Source organism: Hirundo rustica, chromosome 10 (genome assembly GCF_015227805.2).
Source record: "Hirundo rustica isolate bHirRus1 chromosome 10, bHirRus1.pri.v3, whole genome shotgun sequence".
Lineage (NCBI taxonomy): Eukaryota > Metazoa > Chordata > Aves > Passeriformes > Hirundinidae > Hirundo > Hirundo rustica.
This window is the reverse complement of record NC_053459.1, coordinates 20,800,490-20,828,384: the sequence shown is the minus strand read 5'-3', so window position 1 is coordinate 20,828,384 and position 27,895 is coordinate 20,800,490. Positions and strand designations below refer to the sequence as shown.

At 40.5% G+C, this 27,895-nt stretch overlaps 1 protein-coding gene across 9 annotated transcripts in view; it reads left to right on the top strand.

The window, feature by feature from the left end:
- Window positions 1–27,895, top strand: part of NLGN1 (neuroligin 1) — a 422,565-nt gene that overhangs the window by 127,544 nt on the left and 267,126 nt on the right. The window lies entirely within an intron of this gene.

The window sequence follows — 27,895 nt, the reverse complement described above, 5'->3', positions numbered from 1 at the left end:
CCAGGACTCAGTTGCACTCATCATCTCTCTTTGGCACTCTCTCCATTGACGGTGTTGGCAGCTTACCCCTTAACCTCGAGGTGCTGGGCAGTGTCTGCCAGGGGCACGAGGGGACAGGATGGTGTGTGTGGACGCAGAGGAGGGAGCTCTGTGCTCCGGGATGGGCGCTGTTACCTCTGGAAGGGCTGGCACAGCCCATGGCTCTCCCTTCCAGAACCATGGCCTAATGGCTGGCAAGCATTAGAGCAACGCTCTGAGACCTGCTCTGGCTTTCTCCAGGATACTCCCTGTTTTCTTGCAACAGGGTTAACTTTTCTGAAGTGTAGATGTGAAACGTTTTGGTGGTTTTTTTTTTTTTTTTTTTGTTTACGAGCTTCTAGAAGTGAGCGTTGATTTCCTTTATTCTGTGATTATAGCTCTCTTTGTCAAGCCCAGGAACTCTTAATAGGGGTGTAGGGAACTGTTAAAATATTGTGACATGGTATACTTTAAAACTAGGCTGCTTTTGGAAGCTTTGGAAACTTGGCTTCTCCCCTTTCTGTGTTAAATAGTATGGAAGAGTTTGCAGATTTCTTTGTGAATATTTGCAAATTCCTCAAGCAGCTGACATGCAACAGAGAAGGTCTATTTTGGTACTGATTCAAAGGAGGCATTTGGTGCTACTTTTGAAGTACTAATTTTGTACTATGCACGTTTGTTTTGCATCAAATAATTTTTCTTTATTGTTCTCTTTAAAATAATGTGTTACCTTAGAGCTGGACTCCATGTGAATTACAGTGGGATTTTTTGGGTAAACAGAGTACGTGCACAGTTGCCTATTAGTTGTAATCCATATTTTTTTTTATCCTGTTATTCCAAAACATATACATTTTAGGAAAGTGCATGGCAGAAATGTTTGGAGCTGGGCAAAATTCAACTCTTTAAACACTGCATTAGGTTTTTAAGGCAGTACCTAGGCTCTAAATGAAGGTGGCCTTGTTCCCAAGGCTTTAGCTCTTACAGCTCCTAACTACTGGTTGCAGCTAGCTGTTAATCATTAATTGTTAATTGTAGTTGCTCAATGTATGTTTTTTTTAGGTGTCTAAATCCACTTTCAGTGACTTAAAGCAGTTTGTGTTTAAAGTGTCAGGCTTTGAGGCACCCTCTGTTTTCTGGTAGGGAATTTTTGCTTGGTGCTGTGAAAGTACAATTGTTTAAGCTGGATTCCCAAAGCTGGAAATGAAGATAATCAGGGTACTGTGAGCAACATCACTTCTTCACACATCATTCAAGTTAGAATAACTGCTGTCATTTATATGCATTCAATTAATGTGCAGTGCTGCAGCAGTTATTACGCAGTTCATCAAGCGTGTGTAATTAGCTGAGCAACTTTCACTTCCTATCGCCCAGACGCTGATTCACAAGTCATAAATAAAGATGCAGATCGCCATCATTGTTCTCGGAGAACATCTTTCGTAGGAGAGAGTATTATAAAAAAAAAATAATGACCGGAAAAATAGCAAAAGTCAAGGGAGTGAGAGCCCAGTAGCTGAGAAAGTCACGCTTATTGTCCTGTGGGCCTGAAGGAGAATAAAGAGAGGTATTTGAAATTCAGTAGGTACCTTTCCACTTAGATTCATTGCACACACAGCACAATAAAAAGCCTCCCTTTTGCTGCTGACAAGTGCAGAGAGATCCTGAACACCTTTAGCTGGGCAGCTGAGATACCTGTAGTAATCTCTGCTCTCTGAGTATCTTTTACTCTACTCAGCCACATATAGCCCGAGATTTATCCCGGGCTGGGATTGCCCCACAGCCAGGGGCAAAAGGAGTCGAGCTGCAGGACAAAACTGCAGTAGAGTCACAGCAACTGGGCAGCAACCACAGCTTGGAAAGGCATCAGTTTTGTATCAGAAAGAAGAAAGGCCCAGCACTCTCTCTTTTGCTGGATTTTTAGGTTTAGTCATTGCATCATGGTTAGTGATGAAAATTATTGGAAGGAGAAAATCTGGAAATCAGAGGCAAACTTTTACACCATCTTTTTAATTCATAAAGGATATATAAGATCAAAATTACTGAACCAGAAACTACATGCTGTTGCTACATATGGTTTGATTCTTTCTTACTACATGAAATAGATTGAATTAGATAAATAACATAGTATTTTTACTTAATACCAGCTGAGGGACAATTGAAAATTTGAAGAAATTTTTGAAAAATCTTATCTGATTAATATAGATGTAGATATGAAAGGAGTTCTATCCCTGAGTTATACTAGAGATTGTAATGAGCATTATATCCATGATGTCCTGTTGGGATTTGGATGTGCCCGCAGCAGGGACCACAGAATGATAGGCTGAAGCTGGGTGAAAAGAAATGAGACAATTCAGCATGCTTTTTGCTAAACATGGAGGCCTGTATTTCAGATACTTGACCTTCAATTTACTGATTCAAAAATAAAGAAAGAGCATCTGGTTTTGTGTTTTTTCCTCAGGTGCATCAAGGTCAGAGGCTGCTAATTCTGTTTTGGATGTGCAGAAACTTGTGTTTGCAAGGGCTGGTTTTGGAAAATCGGTGTAAAGGCATCTGAATAATTTTGTGTCATTTTCTTGGGTCTAGTTTTCATAACTCTACATTTTAATAGACCCTGGTTATATTGTAGGCTATACCATTTTACTACTTCATACTAATTATATTGTTTATTATCTGGCATTTCCTGAATTTCCTGACAAATATTTGCATCATTTCTAGGGATTACCTGAAAAGTATTCCACTGTTTGGCATTTCAGATCTCCAATTTACCTTATAGTCAAAACACAAATATTTTACTTGTGATCCAGAAGGTTTCTTTATCTTTTAGGAGGGCAAGTGCATCCTGCTTTAGCTGAATACCTATGTTTAATACTCTATATTAATTTCTTTGCATTGCAACGGTTTGCACCAGGAATTTCCCAGTTTAATGACAAATACATAAAGAGAATTTGGAAAGGATCACTTATATGACCACTGGAAGAACCCCCAGGTGTTGTGTGCTCTGCACTTGGGATGACAGTACGCTCTTAGGAACCCGTGCTCAATCTTTCAAACTGCCTGAAGATGTGAATGAAAACCTGGAGCTGTAGGTGGGATAATCTCAATGTCATGGAGCCATGCAGATGCAGTTTTTGGGTAAATTAGTATTTGTAGGCGATTTAAGTGTAGAATAAGGAAAGAAATCACTTGATCCTTACTTTTATGTTTAGGAATTATCAGTGGCTCAGAGACCGCCCAATATCAGTGACTTCCCCACACGTGGATTCTGTTTCTTATTCTAGTCAGGGCAGTGAATAAATTTTAAATGCGAAGACTCATGATCTGAACTACCTCATTTGAGAGTGTAGGATTAGACAGCTCTATTAATATTTATGCCTCCTAATGGGCTACTTGATTTTCAGAGCAAAGCTCCCCACACCATAGTTTCTGGGTTATGCCTGTGGTTACTATGGACGCACAGGAGCAAATGTACATACACACAAATATATTCATGGAACTGAAACACAAATCACACTGCTGTAATCTCATCCTGCTTTGATCTCCCTTTGTTTTCAATAGAGAAGATGTTGCACCAGTTCTGTTTTGTAAGAGGCTCTGATAACCTTAGGGCTTTAAGCTTAGCAATGTGAAATATTCTTTAGAAGACTAAGCAGAAATTTCACCTGTTACCTTGTGTTTCTGTAGAGTGTTTGTTCCAATACTCCATTTACCTGCCCTAGAACTGTTTACTTATCATCAGATCTTGGAAAAGAACAATTAATATAACTTGTACATTTCCTGTGGACTCCCTTAAATTAAGTTCTTTCTGTAAACCCATTTCAGCTCTGAAATCAACAAGAGAAGGACAAGCTGAGACCTTTAAAATGCATATTTTCACTGGAAAAAGTTGTCGATTGATTATCAGTGTTCTTTTATTCTAAAGATGTAATTTAGAAAATAATATCAAAGTAATGGAAGCATAGATGGTAAATTGTTAAAAATTATTGACATATTCCTATTCTTCACAGCCATGTGAATGAAAAACATGAGATCTAAGGCGTGAGCCTCCATCACTGTAGACGGAGCTCTGTCAAAATAAAAATATGTTGTCAGTAAGCTGAAAACCTGCCGTGGCAGACCATTGCCAGGGCTCTGGGTCTCTGGAGAATGAGTGCCAAAATATGCTTTTGTGTGCATTTTGGGGGGCATCAACCCTTTAATAAAAGGGTTTATATCTTCATTAGGCCACTTTGAAAATTCCTAACAAACCGTTTCCTGTAGTATATTTGTGTCAGTAGTTGCCTGCACAGGTCTGAAGTTTCACCCCCATCCACGCTGGGTCCTGGCTGGAGAGCCCTCATCCTTAATCCCTGCGGTATCAACAGGCTCAAACGTAGTCCATGATCCCAAACTCCACTGCTGCTCCCCAAGACACCATGATTGTTCTATTTTTCTGTTCCTTTTTGAAGCCCTATTCTCCATTCCTCAGCTACCACTGCAGCATTTCCTATTCTACTGGTAATACATGGAAGAAGATAATGAAGCAAACATTGTCTTGTGCAGACCTCCTCATCCTTTCACAATCTAAAGCTGTTAGTGTCAGTTAGCAGCATTTTTCAAAGATGTGCAGTAGGTTTATATTGTATTTGAAACAAAATGCTTAAAACTCTGATGTTCTTTCTCCAGTCCTCTTTCTGGGTGAGCCAATGCTTGACAATAGAAGACTGTATTTTAAGACTCCAGTGATCCTAAATGCCATCAGCACTGGTCACATTCTCCTGTAAATGTCGGGTTGTTTGGGCTCTGGGCTCTTGCTGACCACACAGCCATCGTGCTGTCACTGCTTTGTTCATATACCTTGACAGTGCTTATAGCTCTAACAGGTCTTAAATTCTTATCTAATTCCATTCCTTGTCCATTATTTTACTGCTTGCTTTTCATTTTCTGCATCCACCCCCACACAGGCTCTAAAATAGTGCTGCTACCCTGATAATGTTAAGTCGGATAAAACTGGTTTGTGCTTCTTCCCCCGGCCTTTTTGGCTTGGACTGGTTTTACTCAGTAAACATCTGTGAGATGGTTTTCCTTTCAATCTGTTGGTTCCTAATTTATCATTTAAAGCCAGAATGGACAAATCTTATAAAAAAATAACTGCATAAGTGTATTTGTACACTTTCAGGAGGAATGTTTGAGTAACTAATGCGGCATTTGGATAGCTATTATTTTCTGCTTGTTTTTTTCCCCCCCTTGTATTGTAGTATTATTGCTTTGCTCTCCTCTGTGTTAATGCTCTTCATCTTTTTGTTTCCTTATAATACGCATGGATACAAACATTTTTTGTATTCTTTGGATTTTTTTTAAGCTTGAAACATGATGCTTACATGTGTCAAACCATTCTTAAGGATCATCTCTCAATGTTAATAATCTGCTTATAATTTGAATATTGCTCCAGTATAATTTCTTTTTATTTTTCTTTTATTCCCCAAAATTCTTTTCACTCATAATTCTTTAGCCTTCTTCATTTTTCTTACTGTATGATGTCAAATTTACATGTCTTCTCCACTTTGATATGTATGGTATTAATAATTATACCCAGCATTCAGAAATCAACTGCTTTAATGAGCTTACCATAAATGAGATTTGTTTTTGGGACATCAAAACATTTCCTTCTGTTTTAATATTAATATCACTTATTTTACTTTCTCATGCTTGTAATAATGGGATTTATCCAAATAAGGAGCAGCACTGAACAATGCAAGACTAAGGGAAGTGGGACAAAGCTGACTTTCAGCCGTGTTTGCACCTAAATTCCAACAGTGCAGGGACCAGAGTGGTTTCTGCCTGGAACTGCAGCTTCCTCAGGGCTGCTCTTGCAGAAATTGCAAGACACATGGAAATGGCATAGTCCAGGTGCTGCAGCTGATTTCCCTTTCCAGAGTCATGCCAAAGTGTTTTGGAGCATTTCAGCAGCAGCAGTAAATCATGTTGCTAATTCCTCTGCTGTGGGAATTCTGTTAATATCCCTTGGTGCTATCAGAGCAAGAATCAATCTGCCCTGGCAGCGTTCTCTGCATGCTTTTTATCAGGCTGGATTTTGACTTTCCTATTCATACTAAGAGTACAGTAAACACACAGCAAGTTTAGTCATAGGAATGTATTTGAAGAGAAAGAAAAATCCCTGGTTATAGAACTGTTGTTTTTTGTGTTTTTTTTTTTTTTTTTTTTATTTTATGAGGTTCTGTAAGTAGCTCCTTTATTGAAATATCATTGCCCTGTAGAGAATGCATCTTCTGCTGGGTTTCTGTGCTAATGAGGGTATAGTCAGTAGGTTTGACCAAAAAGACACATTTTGGAGGAAACCAGAGCCAGCAGGACACTTTGTGTGTTGTTGTAGGCTCTATTCACATCTTCCTGCCATCAATAGTCATCTGAAATTCAAGTGAGATGCTGACCTCTCCTAGAATCATTAAGTTTGGGCTGTAATGCCAGTGGATCAGGCCCTGCAGAGGCAAAGTATTGAGGTCTCTTGGTATGATTTAATATTTAAGTAGTTTTTAAATTATTTTATAGTCTGTTCAAAATCATACATATAGAGAGAGTGAGAGAGATAATCTAGTAAGGCAGAGCTGACAGAAGAGAGGCAGCTATTTATTATTTGTATTTGTTTTCTGAAAAGCTTCCATTTGTTAAATTTCCCCCTCTTTGTAAAGGCCTTCTTTAATTATTAGCTGAAAATCATGTATTTATGTAATTACCATAATTATATCTACAGATCTAGTGTACTTGTAATTATTTCATTAAAAATTGTAATTATTATACAATTATAGGGGATAATGACGCCCTTGTAACATATTGCAGAAGCCCTAATTAAATGGTAGCATAAATGAATTGGAAGAGATTTTGAAGTTTTGAATATTGTTTTATCAGAAATATCAGAAGTGATTCATCCACATTATGAACTGGCAGTAAAACCCCTGCAAAGTTATTTTGAGAAAATATTTCACAAAGCTCACGAAAAAGATTTGTCTCTATTGCCTTTCTATCTTTACTTTCTGTTCTCCATGTTTTTGCATGTAAAAGCTGTCTTCAGCCTTTTAATGGAAAGGTGCATTGTGTAGGAAGAAGATTGCACAGCTTGCTGAGTGTTTCTAGAAGGCTCAGCCCAGAGCAAGCACAGTTTGTACTTAGACATCCTTTTTCTAAACAGAGGCAGAAACTTATCCAACAGTTGGCCGAAGATGATGAAAAACCTCCACTAAATATGAGGAGATTTTTATTATGTGCTGAGATTCAGTGATTTCCTTGTGTATTGCAGCGTCCAAATTTTGCACCTCCAGGTGCTGGGGAAAGAGGAGAAAGAAAATCCTCTTGTAGTACAGATTCTTGTGATGCTCCAGGCACAGGAGATGAACTAAGCAGCGTGGTTAGAGAGGAACCCTGTGGAGCATCTCCCTTTCTCTCCTGCAGAGTGGGTAGGGAATAACTGGCAAGGATAACATATGCCAGAATCTACCAAAACCTCAGGATCACAGATTTCTCACCCTTTTTCATGTCAACCTTCTGCAGCATGCAGATGATCTCCCTTCTCTCCCTTCAGCTAATTTTAGAAGTCATTAAACATGGCAGTAAGACACGCAGAGTTTCTAAGCTCGTTTTCTCATGCTGTGTTTCACATCCGACACGAGCTGTCGTTTGCTGATGGGCACACGGCCCCGACCCTGCGGCGCGAGTGGCAGCGAGGAGCCCCCCTCACCCTGGGTGAGGTGCTCTGCCAGGGACAGCACCCCAGTGATGCTGGGGCAGGCTGGAGCTGTGCCCAAACCAGCTGGGAGGGCTCTGTTCCCATCTTGCCTCCCACCCACCAGCTGGGCTCCTCCTCCTGTCCCTGCTCCCCGCTTGGCCAGGGGAATGACTCACGCTCATTCTCCCCGTTTTCTCAGGGTGCAGTCGGGCAGGTTGGACAAACCTTCTGCTTAGTTCACCTGGTTCACTCAGCTCCCTCGAGGAGGGCTTGCAGGGTCTGCTCTGATATGCAGAAGTAGAAACTCCCACATAAGGATGGAAGAGAAGCTCTGAGGAACAGGAATCCTGGATTAGCAATAATGTCTCGCCGTGCCCTGAGCTGAAGAAAGACCATCCACCCGCAGGGAAGAGCTCTCTGTTCATCCCACCTCGTGTCAAGGTTTCTTGCTGAGGCTGCCACGATTTTCTCATATTTTTGGGATGTTTTACTGAGGGCTTTCTGCCCTTTAACCCAAAGTTTTGCACCAGTCTTCTTGTCAACCTCCCTACAGTGCCCTTGCAGGGATCGTTTTTGTTTTCTGCCTACACTACTCTTCTATTTTAATATTATTTCGTATATTGCTTTTAATGTAGTGAGCAGGCAAACAGAACAGAACCAGCTGCATGTAGCTGACCCAGTGAGAGCTCATTTTCTGAGAATCCTCATTCCCAAAGCAATAGTCTTAACGAGATGGACCCAGCGGTAAGGGAATATGAAACGTGCATTTATCTACGTATATATGTACATCTAACAGTCATAATCAGATCTGAGAGCTCAAAGGACAGCCAGCAGAATTTGTCTTACTTGATTGCAAAATTGATACTGACTCATATGTTTTCATATTTATTTTAAAGGCCCGAAAAGAACTTGGACTTTTTTTTTTTTAAAAAAGGACTTAATAGCTGAAGGCCATGTCTAAGATACCTATGTGAGACAAACAGAAGATTTTGCACATTTCCTGACCCCAAGACTGTTTTTATTAATAGGATTTTCTGTGCTCTATACAGTACTTTGGATCCATGAAATATTGCTGTATACGGCTGTTGGAGAGGCAGGTTTATTTCATGAAATTTCATAAGAAATCTTGCTGTAAACCTGGATTTTAAAATGTTAATCCTTCCCTGTTTCTCTCTGATGCTAAATGCAGATGAAGCAGCTCTCCATATGAATCAATTAATAGCTGTGCTACGTGGAAGAGTAGAGCGAATTAAGCTTGTTTTCTATACTTTTCAGTCATTAACTGAGCCATTGGTTAATGAAAAATGGATTTCTTTTGCTCAAAACAATAACTTCTGCTACAATAAATAATTGCTATACTTAAGAGCCGAAGCACCTGCAGTCTCTTTTAGATGGAGTCTCCATAGATGAGGTCTCACACAAAGGAAGAAAGAAAAGATGCATCGATCTTTTTTTCTTTAAAGCACCATGAAACCCTTGATTAACTGCAATTCTTGCTGTCATGCATTTGCAGTTCAAGTACCGAAGGTATTACCTGGTCAGAAGCACGTTGTGATACAGGACCATGCCAAGTGGGTGCTAGAGTTTTACAGATGGGTGAAAGTCCACGTTCCTCCCTGAATTTTGGGGCTGTTGGTGCAGACCCCTCTCATCCTGTCATCCCATGCTGCTCATGTGTGGCAGAGAGCATTGCCCCTTGGACTGTGAGCCAGCCCTGTGCTCGTGACAGGCTGACTTTGTGTCCCCTCCTGACACCTTTGAAAGATGTCTGCTGAGACGTGCTTGGGCATGAGAGGGACGCTCGCCCGCAGAGGTGAGCTGGGAGACAGATGATGAGCTGAGAGCAGCAAGGAAAGGGATCTGACAGCAAAGAAGGCTCCTGACACACACGTTGAAGCAGGTGTACGCTGCCAGGCACTGTGCAAACCAAGCAGAGAAATGGGAGTAAAAGGCTCTTTCCCTTTAGGCAAAATAAGGTGAAGAAGGAGGCAGCGCACAATTCCACCCTGCAGATTTTAGTGGCAGAAACTATTTTTCTCTCCAGATTTTGCTAACGTATATTAGCTGCTGTTTTTCTGCCCAGAGCTTTGACATATTCAACTACAAGCTAGTTTGGCTGAGTATCAGCACAACAAACAAGCAGCAGTCAAACAAGAGAGGAAGAAACAAATAACTTCTCAGAAATGCTCCATATACATTCTGTGCTGGATATTTGCACTGTGCAAGTGGCCTGATTGTCATCCCTCTCTCCCCAGCCACCTGTGTTAGAGGACATATCACAAAGTAAGTTTCAACTAAGGTAGAGCAAAAGCCAACACTTTGTATTGCACGGTTGAAAATAGATAAACTCAGCAGTGAGTCAGATTTTGGCCTGTTGTTTGAATTATGAATATTCTTCTAACTGCTGTCACTTCCTTAAAGAAATACAGAGGTTTCCTTGAATTTTAAGTGACTTTGGATTGAAATTCTCTGTGAATGATTATCTGGCTCAGTGAATACTGTTGTTATCATTAGCAGTTTTGGGTGTTAACCTTTTCACTGCTGAAGTCTCTGAGTGCTGCGTGACACTGTACCTGCTCTTGGGAAATAAAAAGGTTAAGAAGCCATTGAAATGCATTTAGGAAATGTCATAATTTTGAGGCTGATTTAGGGCTAGCCTGGAAGAGAACAAAGAACCGGTAATAATAATTACATTTGCTTTGTGCTTGTGCAGAAAACAGTTTAAAGGAGAGCGAGCCATAGATAATCACTCATTTTGGGTTCTGCCCCCATTAGTTATGTCACATTCCTGTTTTCCTTCTCTAACCCCAGAAATGCAGTAAAAGTATTGGGCTCCTTAAACGGGCTTTGGTTGCAGAGGGATGATTTGAAACAAAGCCAAGTGTACCTTTCCAGTGATTCTGGATCTCAGAAGCCTTTCCCTGTTCCCTCCCTCCTCCCCTGGCTAAGCAGCATCTGGCCCTCTCCCTCTGCTGAACTTCTGTGACTCTATTTCAGGTATAGATTTAGTTATTAAATCTGGAGATAAAGTATGGATCTGTTCCACTAATCAGATACTACAGTGATTAGAGCCATAGAAGTAGTAGGAGAGATCAATTAGATTAAATTATCAAATCATTATAAGCAAACTCTTAAAGACAAAGCAATAGAAAGTAATTTTGTGTCACTATTTCTCTGCAGAATATTTATATTCCCTTATTGTTTGTTTGCATCTGTTTTCTTTGTGTGTGCTAAGATCACAATAGTACCAAATCTCTTGCTCAGAGCTGGGCTGGAGGACAGAATGTACCAATTCTACAATGAAGCTCTCTCTATGATGCTGGTCATAGGCTAAAACACATTATTGCTTGTACTCTGGGTGAAAAAATACATACACGTGGAAATCTTACTTTATAAAGCAATTGGGCAGTTTCTTGGGGGAGCTCATTTCGGATCCCTGGGGTTAGGCAGAAAGCATTCTGCTCTCTCACCAACCTTTTATCTCTCTCATCCTATTCTGTATTTATTATTTTGACTGTGTAATCTAATTTTGAATACTTTTATTGCATAAACCCAGTGTTATGAACCAATGCTGGCTAATTCAGATAAGGGTTTATGATTCATTCTTTAGTAGCTCGTTTTCTGGGCTCCTCTGAAAGTGGTTTTCTGGTGTATAATAGCCATTTGTGTCACTTCTGAGCCTCGAAGTTGTGTTTTCTACAGTCTGCAGTGCCATCTTCTTAGCATGTATATATATAAGCTTTTCTTTATTAATCTATATTTTAGTAACTACTCCAGTTAATGCTAAAATACTGCTTTCATGAGAGAATTGGCAGAATAGTATACATCAAAGGCAACAATTAGTGTATTTTCATTTGACTTGTTCAGCCTATTAGGTTGTTAAATTTTGCATAGAAAATCATTAGCATGTTTAATTTGGGAAGGAAGCTCTTGGAAGGGGAGTTGTGGATGTAAATCAGTGGGTGAGGAGGCTTTTGTAGAACAGCAGCTACAGCTCTGAACTGTCACAAAGTATTTTCACATATTATTAACTGTAAATGCAAGGAGATGAAAAAAGTGCAGGATTATCACTGGCTTAGGAGTTAACAAAGAAGCTTCTGATGGTTCTGTCTAATATTAAAATCTGGAGCAGATTGTACTGCGTCCTTTTCTTGCTGAACACTCCCATAAAAATAGAGGTTTGTAATTTCAAAATACCTGCTCTTTTCTCAGTGAAGGTGAAGGACATCTGAATCAGGCTTGACGTGGTATTAACTCCTGTTTTGTGTTTTTTTCTTCCCTGAAACCAGCTGAAGAACTGGTGCATCACAAGTGATGTTGCAGCTGTTGCAAATGTTGTTTATAACTTCAAAATTAGCTGAAGTTGAAGAACTGACAGAAAAAAACCTATGAAGTGCTTTCCCCGCCCCCCCCGCATCTCTTCTGGGAGTTTGGCAATTCAGAAACTGTTGTCTGGTGTTAAATAAATTCAAAAAGGTTTGGGTCTTGACCAATTAAAGTCGAAGAAGAAAGGTCAGAAATCAATGCCAAAATGGAATTGAATATTCCCTCAGACAGCAGCTAATCAGAGCTTTTGTGTGGCCTGCTGTGCCAATATCTATTCAGAGGCTGGTCATTATGCCTCTGTTCTAGGAGAGTAATAATTTTGGAGTCTTCACTGCCCTAAAATCAAGCAATTTACTGAGCTTTTTCCCCCCTATGTTTTTGTGATATTTTGCCTGATAAACATTCAGTACTAGACAAAGTGGCTTCTGGTTTTGTCCCTGCACTTTTCAGTTCCAAATTTCTTTAAGTGCAGTTATTATTCTTTAGTGCCAAAGTGCTTGATTGCCTTCATAAGCCAGGAAATTTAGCGGCAAAACTGACATAAACATCAGGATTATGTTATTGATTATTTGGAAGACAAAAAATCCATACAAATCTTTGCATTGTGCTCCAGTGGAAAACACCTGGACCTATGTGCACTCAGTGGGTAAATTCGTGGCTGCAGAAAAGTCAGCTGTGAAATTCAAATCAAGTTTTACTAGATCAGGCCCAAATTCCCATTTTTAAAACATGAACAGACGTAAGTGTAGAGACAGATGCAGGGAATTTGAATGTTTGGTAGATTTTGAAAAATTTGCCTGAGATACATGAATATCTTTTCACTTTGTTGCTTTTTTCTCCATTCTAATTTTCTTGATATAATTTCACATCTGTCTCACATCATAGCTTCTCCTATAATAACAAATCTCTTTTATCTTTTTTCTGTGCTAGTTTTTTCCCCCATTTCTTGCTCTCATAGTCTTATTGTGTCTTATTTGTCTTTATTTCATGTTTACACCCACTTTTTTATTTTAGAAGCATTTACTGCTTCTTTAGGGCTGCAAAATCATGAGCTAGTGTTTGCCATTATACCCTTTATTTTTTCCCCTTTCCATTGAAGATGGAAAAATTAGGACAAAGGGGTGGACTTCTGCAAAGTCATACACACAGAGGGAAAGAGACAGAATATCATTGTAGAGCTGAAATGAAAACTTCCCATTCTCTTTATTGTGGTTTATTTTTTGGGGCTGGGCTGTTTATGATGCTCTTGGGCCACTTTTGTGATTCCTGTAGCTGAAGCAGTGCTTCTTTTCTTTAATTCCTGCAAAAGTTGATCATTCTTAAGTGCAAGTATTTGTCAGTCAGTTACCCCCCATAGGGGCGCGAATCACGTCTAATCTTAGCCCATGAAATATTTGCTGCCTCCCACTTGTCTTGCTGCCTTACTGTCTCCAAATAGGGAAAAAAAGAAAGGGCTGCTCCAGCTTTCATTAATTATTTAAGTGCTGTTGTCAAACATTCCTAGAGTGCCATAAATTCACAGGATTTGGTACAAACTTGGAGAAAGCAAGTTCCCCGCTCCGGAGAATTTACGGTGAAGAAAAGACAAGAGAGGTCTTGGTAAAGGTAAAGGCAGTGGGATGTGGTGCATATGGGATTTTTGATAAGAAGGGAACATGAGCAGAGTTTTGATAAGAAGGGATTGCCACAATCCACGGTGTGAGGGAGAGGGGGAGCAGGAACGCCGGGCGCCCGCACGGGGTGCCCGAAGAGCGGAGGAGGCGGCAGCAGTGAAAGCCAGTAGCAAATAACGCACAGGGATTACAAGGAAAGCAAAAGGATTGACCTGATTTGTGTGTTTACCACTCAGCGTCTTAGCAGTGCTCTTTCGGCTCCGGCATGCAATCGTTGGGTTCCGCGGGAGGCAGAGGAGCTCTCGAACGGAGACCGGCGTGGTGGAGCGGATCTCTGTGCCCACCACGGGGAGCTCATGTGTGAGCTGGTTGGTGACTCCCAAAGACACGTGGACAGTGGGAAAAAGTCCCTTCAGGGAGGTTAGTGACACGTCCAGCCCCTAGCACGCAGCTGTCTTTGGGCTGCTGCTGTTGTGTCCCTCCCAGAGGCAAAGAGCTGCATCAGCTGCCCGCTGAAGCTGGTTTTTAAACCAGCCCATGTCTGTGGGAAATGGATTTGTAGAGAATTGTAGGTTTATATGTATGGTTATAGTGACAATTCTAGTGATAGTGCCTTGTGTTCTTTGATGTGTATGGCAAACGATGAATAACGCCATCAAAGAAGTTTCACCTGTTCAAGAGAAAGTGGGAAATGTGGGAAATGTGGGAAATGGATTTGTAGAGAATTCTCAAAGCCTGACAGAAGGCTCACATAGTATGCATCTTTATGCAAACTCTGAGATAAAAAATGCTGACTTAGAAATGCCCTGGAATAGGACAGACATTGTTGAGAGAGAAATGGAACTAGAAACAAGTTATGGCCTTGCAAATAGACCAGGCATTTTGGAGAAATAGAACTATGAAAGATGTAATAGGACCCATGAGGGATGATTTTAGATGATTGTCTTTAAGGCATTATCAGCATTGTGTGGCAAAAGCTGATAGGCCAATAAATGCTTATAATGTGTTGTAATTAGGAAATAGTTTGGCTTCTGATTGTGATGGCGTAAATTTTAACATCAGTACTGTCTCGCTCTTCACGTGAGACTGAAAATGGAGCAAAAGTCTTTAAAATGGCTCTCAGTTGCCCCATCTCTGGGTCAGAAAAAGGAATAATCTGACATGTATCCTCATGTGGAACCAGCACCATTCTCTTTGTTTTTCTAACACAGTTTCATTTTTAGATGCATGAGCACAAAGAGTACAAGTGCATCTAAACAGCACAGGGTAATTGGAGGTGAACAGGCAAGACTTAGCTCCCAGAAACCCACAGATGCTGATGATATTTCCCAGTAACTTTGTTTTGTTCCTAAATCTTGTGTGGCCGTGCTCATTGTGTGGCAGCATGCCATTGCCCCATGTGGTGCAACTGCTGCTATGGAGATCCCTTGAAATATGGAATATTAAAAGGTGTAATCTATGATAGAACTATCAGGCACCACATTAAAAAAAAAATGTGTTCAACTACACATTTTTTCTTAGAAAAAAATGGTGTACTAGGAGCTGTATTGTCACACCTTGTTCTGCTCAGTGCAAAAGGCTGACCAGTGTTTGTGCACTGCTCCTTTTCTGATCAAATGCTGTTTATTGCACTGAAATGCTGCAGAGTATATCCAGATACTCAATCCATGTGTGTTTAAGGTCCTCACTTAAGCATGTTCCTATGGAGAACAGTTGTGGAACCTGGGGTTTATCCAGGGATAGCTGAAGGCAGTTGTTGATTTAAGGCCTTGCCTGGTGGGAGCATTGCTGTTCACTGTTACAGGAACAGGATTTGTCCCATAGTTTCCTGAAACTGGGAGGATGACTCCTGGGGACCACAAAAGTGGTTTAAAGTGGTTGTAAAATGTCTGTAAGTTTGGCTATAATGCTACTATAAAATAGGCATAATTGTAGTCACTGCATGAATTCTGAACAAAACAAGGACATGTATGGTCATGTAGTTTCACCCTGAGCTAAAAAGATTTTCCTGTTGGCCTTCTCTACCTTAGCTGCATTTATTTGCTTATTTACTGTAACTTTTTTGTCATTAACTTTAAGAGGGAATACTTTAAGGTAGAAGAGTGACATATATACATCTAAGCCTGTGGACAAAAATATCAGCTGAAAGCTCTACATGGGAATGAATGCATAATCAGCAACTTGTACATGTCTGTTATAACAAAATAACATTAAGGAACAGAATATTGACTGTAATGTAAGTTGCAGTTACTTCCCTGCCAGGGCAGCAATCCTCTTGAGGCTGTCATCTATTGCAACTTGAGCGATTGCTAATTGCTTTTATGAAAGCACCAACTTCAATTATATTTTTAGTGTGTCACCTGTACAGCTTTATATTTGCATCTGTTTAGGAAGGCGTTCATGCAAAGCTGAAAAAATTAGGAAGCAATCCTGCAAAACTGAGGTTCACATGTGAATTGTGGCATTAAATATGCTGAAGGCACAGAACAAACCGTGGTGTGCTGATCACACCTCCTGTATGGAAAAGTGAGGAAAATGCAGTGTTTTGCTGACTGCCCAGCAAAACTGCCCAGTTGACCCTGACAACTGGCTACTCACAATAGAGAGGGTCTTAAAAACACATCAGTGGATCACCGAATCATGGAATGGTTTGGGTGGGAAGGGACTTTTAAGATCACCCATTCCACCCTCTGCTGTGGGCAGGGACACCTTCCACTATCCCAGGCTGCTCCAAGCCCTGTCCAGCCTTGGACACTTCCAGGGATGGGGCAGCCACAGATGCTCTGAGCACCCTGTGCCAGGGCCTAACTGTGAAAAACTTCTTCCTTAAATCTGACTTAAATCTTCACCTTGAGCTTTGCAACACTTCAGATTTGGTCCCAGACTGTCTGACTTGAGCCAATGGCTCCTTCAAAGAAGAGATAATTAAAATGGCTTTTATGTCTTTTCTCAGTGTCATCATGTCATTTGGTCTGGCAGCAGATGTGACAAAATTACTGCATTTGCGTTAAGTTTTCTGTGTTGTCTTAATGGCCCAGAAATTTTTTAAAGGATGTTTAGGGTGTGTGGCACACAGTGACAACTGCACTAATGCCTGTGTTTCTAGGAGCATGGCTTTGCAATATCTGTACTCGTTTTATGGTCTGTGGTAGGCAGCCTTGAACTGATTTTGCTCTCTTCTAGTGAATCAGAGTAATTCCTCACAGTAATAAAACAGAGACCTGAATTAGCAAGAATCTGATCCCTAAGTGACCTTACCTTGCTGCCAGTCTGATGTAATCCAGATCCTGACGTGATCGTGTCTTCCTTTCATGTGAATAGTGAAAAAGCCCTCCCTCTCATGGACTAAAAAACTAAGTTTTCTTAACAGAAAAAAAGAAAAAAAAAATCTTTCAGACAATTTTCACTTTGGAAATGCATTCTATAGGTTTCCACAATCAAAATTGCCTGAAATTTTTAAATTGAATATTATTACCGACATACTACTGATATGTTACTCTGTATTCTTGGGTATATCTGTGTCTTTCTTAGTGGGAAAATTCTGCTCCAAGTACAGCATAGCAGCTGAAAATGCTGGTACCAGTTCAGGAAGTGGATGTAGGTTTTCTTTCTCTTTTTTTTTTTTTTTTTCCTCTACTAAACAGGGAAGAAAAAAAAAAAAAGTGTTATATATTTTTAACGGAATGGTATTGAGATTAAATAATTATAAGACAGCCTTGCAGTAACCTCCTGATGACTTTGTGCCTGAGTGTTGGCCTTGTAGTAGCTGAAATCATTGGTGAAATGATGATACAGAAAATACATGGTGTTTATTAAAGACCCATTGCTAGATGAAATTAAGATGAATTTTTAGGCTTTGTAAATCAAAACAAACTAAAAATAGAAAACAAGACTACATTTTCATGGATTTTCAATTCTATTAATATTTATTAAGCTCCGGTTCTTTGGGTTTATGTGTTTCAGATAGTCTGTCATGAAATAACACAAGCTTGTCTGAGATGAAAATTAACTTGGAACCAACTGAAATCAAAGAAAACCGATTTCTTTATTTTCATTCCTCACACTGACGGAACTGCATAAAGCAGAAAAGCCGGAAAAACATAATAATTAGACTTGAAAAGCCCTTGCTACTTTATACATCCTGGATAGTTTTGGGAATAAAGATGTGCAAAGTCCTTAGAGAAAAAAAAGAAGAAAGATGAAAAACCCAACTTAATCTTGCGTTGCTATTAAAATTTAAAAGCAATGCAACATTGAGGATTAGAATCCTGCATTCCAGAGAGCTGATGACATGTTGTGTCAGTCTTCTCATCCGCATCCTCTGTACTGTTCTGGACGATAGTTTATGGAACACAAAATTTCCCAGGGAAAACAAAGAAATCCTCACCTCTGCATGGCAATTGCATGCATAATTGTTGGTGTTTTACCAGCAGTGGGACAAACAGATATCTTATATTGACACAAAGGCATTCTGTGTTGACTTATTTGATTTATAGATCATTATACATTTGTCTTTCAGTGGTTTTATTACAATAATTTGAGATGTGCTGGGTGAAGTACTTAACATAAATATTCAAAAGTAATTATATGTATGTTTTGATAAAAAGGGAAAAAAAGGGACTATTATTTTCTCTAGCTGTGTAAAAACTGTAAAAAGGTGTGGAAATCCAATCTTTTGCTTATCTTGCACAAGGGAGCATATTTGATGTAGCCATTCACAAAGCTTTTAGAGGTCAGGAAAAAATACGTCCCTTATCTACACCAGGGCCCTACACTTAAGTAAGAAAATAGGGTTTAGTTGTCTAAAATATTTTGTTGTTCTCAGTAGTCTTCCTTTCAGGAGCTAAATTTGACTCTCTAGCTCTCAGTCGATAAAATCTCTCTTTTTCGTACTCTAGGCCCCATTTCTAATGTGAAAAACAAGAGGAGCTTGTGAACTTTGAAACAGTTTTGAGAACAAAAGTAAAGTGGTTTCTTTTCTTCCCCTCTGCAGATCATATTTGAAATGACTCTGCCTCTTAATATTTCTTCTTAGACTGAAAATTTTGCTCATAAATCATAATTAATCTTGGGGCAGAAAGAGTGCAAAAAGCCAGTTGTCATTTAAAGTGGAAAATCCAAGAGTTCCCTGAGCACAGGCAGCAGCAAACTGTGGTACGACCTTGAAGACTGAGTTGGGGAGCAGTTTCCTTCTTTGAACAATAACCATAAATGTTTGTGCTAGAGAAACAACTAAAAATTCGTGATACACAACTGCCATGGAACATACTGTGTCGATACTTAGAGCTCTATTTTTATTTTAACCCTCCCCTCCCCTTTTTTTTTTTTTTTTTTTTTTTTTTTTTTTAATAAAACCCAACACCTTAAATCCCTGGGTGCTTTGTGGTGTGGTTTTCACTGGTGGCAGATCCAGGAACATCTTATCCCATGGCATCACCTCGTGCCAGTGGGTCCCACGTGGTGTCCAAGGTTCCTGCTACGTCACTCAGCTTCTCTCCAGGTTAACCACAGGTACTGACAGTAGGGATTCCTGTAGCAGCTTTGCTTTACCCCTCTCCTTGTTTTTCTTAATTCCTCTTTGAGCTATTAAAACCATCCAATGTGGCTGGATTTTGTGGGCACAACTCGGTGGAGGCCTTGGAGCTGTTTGTCGAGAGAAGGCGGATCTGCACTGTTTTGCCTTGCAAAGAAAGTGGCAGCTGTTTTTTTTGGAAGATCCAGGTTCCCCCTTGCTCCAGAGCAGGCGTGGACTAGATGGGAGCATGTAATTATATGATTGTGGATTGTTTCATAAGGCATTTGCATAAGGAGCCAAATTAGATTAGTTTAACTTAATTCCGGTGTTTCCTAACCTCCTGGTCTTTGACTCAGCAACCTTAATGTTATTTTAATGTAGTTTCTGGAGATTAATACAGACAAAGAGTCCCTGTAGATCCTATAAATCTGATAAGCACATGGAAAATCTAACAGGAGATGTTTCTGAGAGAGAAAAGGAAAATGCTTGTTCGCATGGAAATGGTGGCTTTCAGAAAAACTCTTGTCAACCACTGCAAAAAAAGAGTGAAATCTTCATCCCTTTGAAATCAAAGGGATTTGCTTGAGAGTTTATGTGATTAACACAGGGAAGATATCTGCTGTAGTAGGACCAGAAGGAATTTTTGAAAAGGCCTTTAAAGTGACATAGTAAACTATTAAATTCTGTAGATTTCTTAGTAGTGTTGGTAGAATCCCGTCATGTTTCTCACTGCAGCAATTCATTTTTAAAATATGCTTATCTGCACTATTTATATTCCAAAGGCACATCCTAGACTGTTTAATTCAAATAAGTCCATCATTTTTTGTGTCAGTTGTTGCCTGAATGGTTCTGAATGTTCACTTAAATCCTGGGTGGTGTACTGGGAGGGAGCTCCGTAATTTCCTTACAGATTATATTAACATTGGATTAAGAAAGCCACAATAAGAATTATCTACTTGATCTTCCACAATTAAGCATTAATCTGATGTAAAACTTTCAAGTATCAGACAGTACAGCAGTCCAAGTTTTAATTAGCATTGTAGCTGTTGCATATATTGATGCTCACATGACATAAACATGCCAAGGACCTTAATACCTGTATTATTTTAATGCTTGTGGGGTTTTATTGTGATGTCAGTTATAAATCAGGATGACAAGAGTTATGCAGATGTTATTCATATTAATCAAAGGAAAATAAACTAATTTTTTTTTCCTCCCTTATGAGAATAGAAACTTGGAAACTACTTGTTGTTTTTGAGATTGTAGAAAAAATTATATTCAGCTACTTTACCTCTTTCCAAAAGTTTTGACTTCAACTTTTCAAGGCATTTTCAGCAATCACAAAATCTTAGAAATGTAAAAGCTGAAATTTTCATGTAGCTTTGGCTTCAGGCAGCTTGAAAAATGACATGAAATGTAGTGAGGGCTGTGACTTACAAACAAATGTGTCTTGAGCGTTAGTGTGACTGTGATAATCTGTCACTGCAAGGGTACAGCCTGCACTTCTCCCCAGCCCGTGATGGCCCTTGGGTTTCTTCCAGCTTTTGGGATGGCACAGAAGGGAAAGTGCATACACTCTTCTCCCAGAGATTTTTAAATGGATCATTACACTTTCAGGAGTCTCTGGCCTGGAGCAGGGACACCCCTGTTAAAGAGAGGTGTGACTGCGTGAGTCCGTGTGTGGATAGGTTTATGGCAGTGAATATTATGAAATTCTCAGTTTAGCCAGAGAGGCAGTTGCTCATATTGCAGGTTCTATTAGGCAGGAATCCCCTTTTAGTTGTAAAATCCCCATCCCTTCCTCCTCTCGCTCCCTCTCTTCCCCTCCCCTCAGCAAAAAGCACATCCCACCAGCAGAACTAGCAGCGCGACTTCAACTGCAGAACTGCACGAGAGAGAAAGGAGGTTGAAAACCCTTAAAACATATGGCAGGCTTGGGCTTAATAGGAAGTAGGTGGCAATCTCCACAGGGATGCAGCATGGTTTTTTGAAGCATTTGTTTCCCAAATACCTTTTTATGATTTTTCCAGCACAGGCAGGCAGTAAGGGAGCGTAACTAGAGTATAAGCTGCGGCGTAATAGGCGCCTTCTGCAAATGTGACAGTGATGAATTTGACGAAAGAGGAGGTGGCAACCAAAACAAAGACAAAGAAGTGCTGGAAGAACTATGCAGAAATTAGATGGAAGGTGCCATTTAGGGTATTGCTGTAGAGCCTGCTGATACTATTTACCTCCCTGCTGAGGTAGAAATCTTTCTTCGCTAAAAGCTTTCATAAGAGCGCTAAGGATATGCCTGTGCAGCAGTGTATTACAGGACACACATCTGAGAGGAAAACTGTTAAAGCCCTCTTGTAGTTTTATTGAATTATTGCTGCCCTGAGAAAAAATACACTTTAGGAAAACCCCAGCTGTTAAACTCAGTGCTTTTGGAGCGACTGTGTTTACTTCAGCGTGGCATTTAAACTCGGTTTATCCCAAAATCAAACAACAAAAGCTACAGCACTGGATGGATGCGAGAAACAGTTTTATAGATGTGGGTCAGTTGTCCTGCAGGAGCTTGCTTTGAGGGCACTCTCTTCAGTGCAGAGAGAGCATCTGTGGCTGACTCTGCAAGTGACTGGGCTGAAGGAGAAGCAGGGGGGCTCTGTGGTGTTTCCCACAGTGGGTTTCAGGGAGGATGCTGAGCTCTCCAGGGATGGTAGAGCACCAGGGGGGCACTGGGCTCAGGCCAAATAGCAGGTTAGAGATGGCTGTAGCTTGTTTACATGTCTCCCCTCCCTCCTGCTCCCCCTCCCTTCCCATTCCCTCTCTCTCTGAAGCCCCTCTTACTGGTGCCAAGGCAGGACTGGGGAGCCTGGAGCATCCCGTGGCAGTTCACAGAGTAATATGGCAATCAGTTTTTCTCTCATTACACAAAATTTAAGGGCTCCCGTTTCTCTACACTCTGTCTGTATGCAGTGTCTGTTTCTCAGGATAAAAAGAGGTAGAAAATGGGATGTGCTTCTGTAAAAAAGTAGGTAGAGATTTCTGCCATTGTCTGGAAGCCGTCACAATATTGTGACTGCCGTGGCAGGTGAATAATGAGCCACTATGCTGGGCTTCCAGCTAAATGGGGCTTTGTCCTGGCTTTGCTGCAAAGGCATCCAGAAGAATGCAGAGCAGTTTTCCAGTATACAATGAATCACTCAGTGAGGCCAAATGACACTCTCCGAACACTCGTCCCAGATATTACAGCTGTTGAAGGAAGCTGCTTATGAAACAAGGGTAGGCTCAGTCGCTCCGTGACCTTACAGTTCCTGTGCTGTAGGAAAATAGTTGGGGTAACTCTCTGCAGGAATAGTTGCTGCTTTTAAAACTGTAAAGCCCTGCAAATGGAATTACTGGAGTGTTAGAAAGATGTTGTGTTGGAACCCGACCTGGCAGGATGTACTCTGAAAACAGTGTGGTAGCCGCTTGTATCGACTGCACAAGCTCCAGGAGAGAGAGGGGAATTTAATGCAGCCATTTGGCAAAAGCAAGGAGAGATCTACCAGGAGATGGGAGATTTGTCTCACCTCAGCCAGGGTACCTATCGCAGCTGTAACACAGAGGGAGCTGTGGCAGTATTTAGATGTATAAGTGGGAACTTGGGGCGTTCTGCAAAGCAAAACAGAAAGTTTAAATGCTACAGACCTAAAATAACCTCCTGGCTGGGTTTACAGTGCAGAAGGGCTCTAGGTGCTGTTTCTGACTGCTGTACTATGGTGAAATACTGTAATGTAGCTATTATCCCTAGCTTTGCTGCTCCCATGGCCAGTCACTTAAGCTGTATTTTATATTGCCCTGTATAAGCTCTTGAAATGGTCCATGAGCAGCAAGTCCCTCTTATGCGTTAGAGCAATGGGAATATATTATTTACAGGTTATACTTGCCTTCAATTTCTATCCAATTTTCGCTTGAAAATTTCATGTGTTTCAAAAGTAAGTACAGGCATAGGTAAGACTATATTCCAGCCATATTGGGGAGAAAAGGGTTTAGTATGACCATTTTCCACTGCTGCATCCATTTCTTTAGTTTGTGAATAATCCATTTCTTAGGGTTGATGATCTACATTGTTAAACTTCACTTTCATTCTCCTGAATTTCTGTTAAGAGAGATTGTGTACAGTGATTCACAATATTTGTGTATCAGCATCAATCAGAAAACAGGAAACTGTACTATCAAGGGAGTTATATTTGTCCACAGCCTTTTTCATGAAGAAATATTTACTTGTGAAGCAATGAGATTATGTCATTCCTATGCAGACACTTCGGGTTAAAAAAAACCCCAACAAATTAATGGTATAAATATATGGTCATTGGTTAGGTCTGTGCTAATCACATATGAGCAATTTCTGATAATTAGAAGTTATTGTCTATGTCAGTAGCTGAGTGAGGTCTTGCACTTCCTTTCTGCCCTTGGGATTTAACCACAGTGCACCCAGCAATCATTTCCCTTGCCTGTACTTTGCTTGTTGTCTGTCACAAAACAGTTTCATTTCGCTATTACTCCTTCTACTTTAGACACAAATTTTCTGCAATCCTGGGGCCAGATCATGATAAATCATGCACTCACAAACAAAAGCAAAGATCAAGGTGGTATTAGCTGTGAAGAATGTACCTGTGTACCCAAACCATGGTGTGTTCCTTTCCCTGGTGTGTAAATCTGTGCCATTTACTGCCCTGTTACTGAGTGAGCTGCACAATATGAAGCTGCTCATGGGTGTTCATTAGGGAAAGGGAAGGGATGCTCGGGGTACCCATGGTCCCCCCTGCAGATTTGGGTTGTGCTGCCCTCCTGGATGCTCTCCAGAGGGACACGGGTCTCTCCCAGGTCCTGTGTGCTCTGTCTGTCTCTGCTGATGTCCTGGAAAGGTCCTGCAGTGTCTAACAAGATGTGAGATGTTCTTGTTTCAGGTCCTGATCCATCACAGGATCCGTGTTCCTTGAGCTCTGGGACATGGCACTGAACTTTTCAATCATTCTGCCCTCTGTGCTGTGGCTCAGAGTAAGCAGCGATGTAAAGCTGTGAGAATTTTTCCTTCTGTGTCTGGGTCCCCTCCTGTACAGCAATCAGGAGCCTTTGGAGGTATTTCAGGTTGACTCTGCTGCTCTTTTAGCTCTGTATTGGAATAGCTTCATTACAGTCAATGGAACTATTCCATTGAGTAGCTTATTCAGCGAGGTGAGAAAGAAGCTCATAATGTGGCCATAATAAAAGGCTCAATTTTGTCTCCTTTGAATGCACAAAATTCCATTGTCTCCAGCGTAAAAGGAAACAGGGATATCAAGCCTAATGCTGTCTGTCTAAATGTAATTCTACCTGACACCTCTGACCTTTATTTTTAGAACAATTCCTCTTTTAAAGGAAAGTGCAGAAATATAGGAGCATTTTTATATTTATATAGGGAAAAAAGTGAAATCACCACTTTTGTCTGGGTGCAGGAGCATGACAATGTGTCTGCCAAACTCTATGTGTAGCTTGGCCTTCAAACCAGACAGCAGAGCCTTAAATGAACAAAAGACACGACAAAAGCCTTATTTGAAGTGTAGGAGGAGAATGTTGGGGACTGGAATTATGTTTATGGATATCACTTTTTTTTTTTTTTTTCTTTTTAATGTGTCTTTTAAATTGTGTCTAAAAAGATCCAGATGGGACAGAGTTAAATCTTGGACCAAAATGAATAAGGTCATCTGTAATTTTTTTTTATATTACAGAAGGCATGTTGTGCGCTGTTACGTGAGTTGGCAATGGCCAGGAATCGGTGATGCAAAGGCTCCAAGTTTCACTTTGGTGAGAATAAAGCAACAGTTTAGTGCTGTTGTTCTCCGATTTTTAATTTTTTGTTGTTGTTGTTTCTCATTTCATCGAGTGTGAGGACAAGCTGGATGCGCAGAGACAGCTCGGCTACCCAGGGTTGCAGTGTGGAGAGGAAACACGAGATGGCATCCGGGAGTATTCCGGGAGGGACAGCCGGAGCCTGCCGGGGAAATGGGGCTGCAATTGGGTTAGAACAAATAAAACAAGTCTCCTCCTCTCGCCAGTGGCCTTCAGACCGAGCCCACCTCTTATTTGACTTGCTTCTTACAGTCCTGTTCCTGGAACAGTCTTGGATATTTTCAAAAGGATTGCACTCCGTGTTATAAAAAGCCCTGTACGGCTGATCCCGTAGCCATACAGAAATCAATGAGCTGCTATTAAAAATGCCAAGGTACAGAGTGAAAGCCTGTGGGCACAGTCCCGGCACGACGTGGATAATTCCTTTTGGGAACAGCTTGTGCCAGGATTGGCTTGGGACGCTTCCATTCAATTACGCTTGGATTGTCTCTGCCGAGCAGGAGTTTTGTGTCCAGCTGTGGGGATGTGGTTAATGCATCAGTCACATCAGAATCATAATTCTGGAGTGACATCTTTGAGTTCTCATAATCTAATACCTCTGCCTCTTGCTCATGGAGCTGCTTCATAGCCAGTCTATGGGCTAAAGCCTGCCACCCCTCTGCAGGGCAGTGGGACAAGCTAAACTCCATAAAGGAGAAATGCAATTTAAAAATGTGATGTATTTTTTTAAAAAAATAATTATGAATTAAAATACCTTTGTAAAAAAGTAAACCACAGGCCAGAATTTTCACTCTATAATTTATAAATGCAATATTTCCACAGTCATAGTGTAATTTTTATGTGACTTGCACTTTATATTATATTGCCAGATGTGCCTCAACGTATTGATATATTTTACCAATATTATATTCTATTTTATTTTTGTTGCTGCTGGTTATTTTGGAATAACCAAGCTCATTTCTTTGACAGACAGTAAGAGGCAGGAGGAAACTTTTAAATTAATTTAGGATCTTTTGTCACAGATATGAACTGTAATATCTGAATGTGTTTTGGTAGACATTTGAGAAGGAATCAAACCCACAATAATGCATCTGAATGAGGCTCCCTTCCTGAAGATTTTAGGGCTGAATCACTATGGATTGCATTTGAATACAACTCAGAAAACATTTTGCCTCTTGTATTAAGCACTAACACGCATGGACTCGACCTGGGGCTCAAGTGCTGCCCAGCTGGTAAGCGTCCCTCTGAGCTGAGCTTAAATGAGTGCCATCCTCATTTCCCAGAGCTTTTGCTTCTCACTCTGTGATTTTGGGAAGGTCATTTTTTGTTTCTCCCACCTCGCTGCAAGCTCAAACACTTTGTAAAATCTGCTGGGGAAATGTGATGTTTTGTGCAGTGTTGAGTCTGTCTTAGCACGGCATAATAATTACACTGCCAACATTTTAGCTAACCCTACGTGCTGAATGCTACCCCACCGTGAGTGATTCTAGTTTTCACTTTTGTCTTATTAAATCAGCCTGTAGTTTGTACCAGAGCCGGCACATGACCCAGTTTACCTTCAAGATAATAAAGAGCTTCTTAGATTCTTAGATTATTATCAGATCCATAGAATATCCTGTTGTTATCCTCATAATGGGAAAGCAATCATTTGACCTAGGAGAACTTCAGGAAGAAAGAATAATGTGGGCAGTCTATAGGAGCTCTGAGTCAATCAGATTACAGTCTGTTTTCTAGAACTAATTTAGTAGTTGCCAATAGTATTGGACTGAGGTTCTCATGCTCCCCACAAACCCACACAAAAAAACCTCTGACAGCTTCCTCACCCAACCTTCTCTCTCTACTCTCATTGAATTCACCTCCCAGGATTTTTTCCATTATTGTGTTTGTACCTTTTCATTGAAGTACCCCCAGAGGTGGTGTTTTTATTTTTTTCATTTTAATGCTGGTATTTGTGACAGAGACATCTATCTCCAAGCAGCTCCAGGCCGTATTCCTGTTTTGCATGAAGCATCGGGTAGCTCCAGTGGTATCTGCTTAAATTCACCACAAATGTCTTTGCAAATTCTTGATCCATCCATTTGCCTAATGACTGTACTGCTTAAGAGAACTCAGACAGAAAATAGCTTGCTTTCAGGAAAAATAATGCTGCAGTAATTAGGTGTTGTAAGTCACCTGGATGCTGTGAGAGCCATTAGGCTCCTTTGGCACATGAAAGCAGAGCAACAGGAAAGCTACTTTAGAAAATCACATATAAAACATATTCAGAAGTTCTTTTTGAAAGGTATTGCAAAAAAAAAAAAAAAAGCATACTTTTTATACATTGAAGTAATAAGTAGTTTAGCAAATCCTTTGCAAACTTGTCAAAATGTCACATCCAGGTACTGGATTGGAAAATTAGTAACTGCTGAAGTGTGTGAGTGTTTAAAGGTGTCACTGTGTGTGGCAGGCTGGCGGATTTTAGCTCCTGGCTTTAAGGAGAGATGTTAATCATTATGGCTCATATTTAAAATGTCAGAAGACCTTAGCATGAAGATAAAGGATTTAATATGAGACTCTGCTGTGTCATGTTTCCTCACAGAGAAGGGAGATCAGCATCTGTTCCTTTTTTTTTTTTTTTTTCCTCCTGATTTAAATTAAGTGGCACTGTAAGAGCTGAGGCAGCATCCCAAAAGCAGGAGGTGTGTGGTGGGGAAATGGATTGCTTAGTGTTCCTTGCTTTTTTGGAACCACCCTGTTAAATCCTTCTGTAGTTCCTGTGCTGTTTTAGCAGTACCTGGGATCACTGCACCTGATGGCACTGGCAGGGAAGTGTGGCTGGAAGAACGGAGAAACCTTGATTTATCACTTCCATCC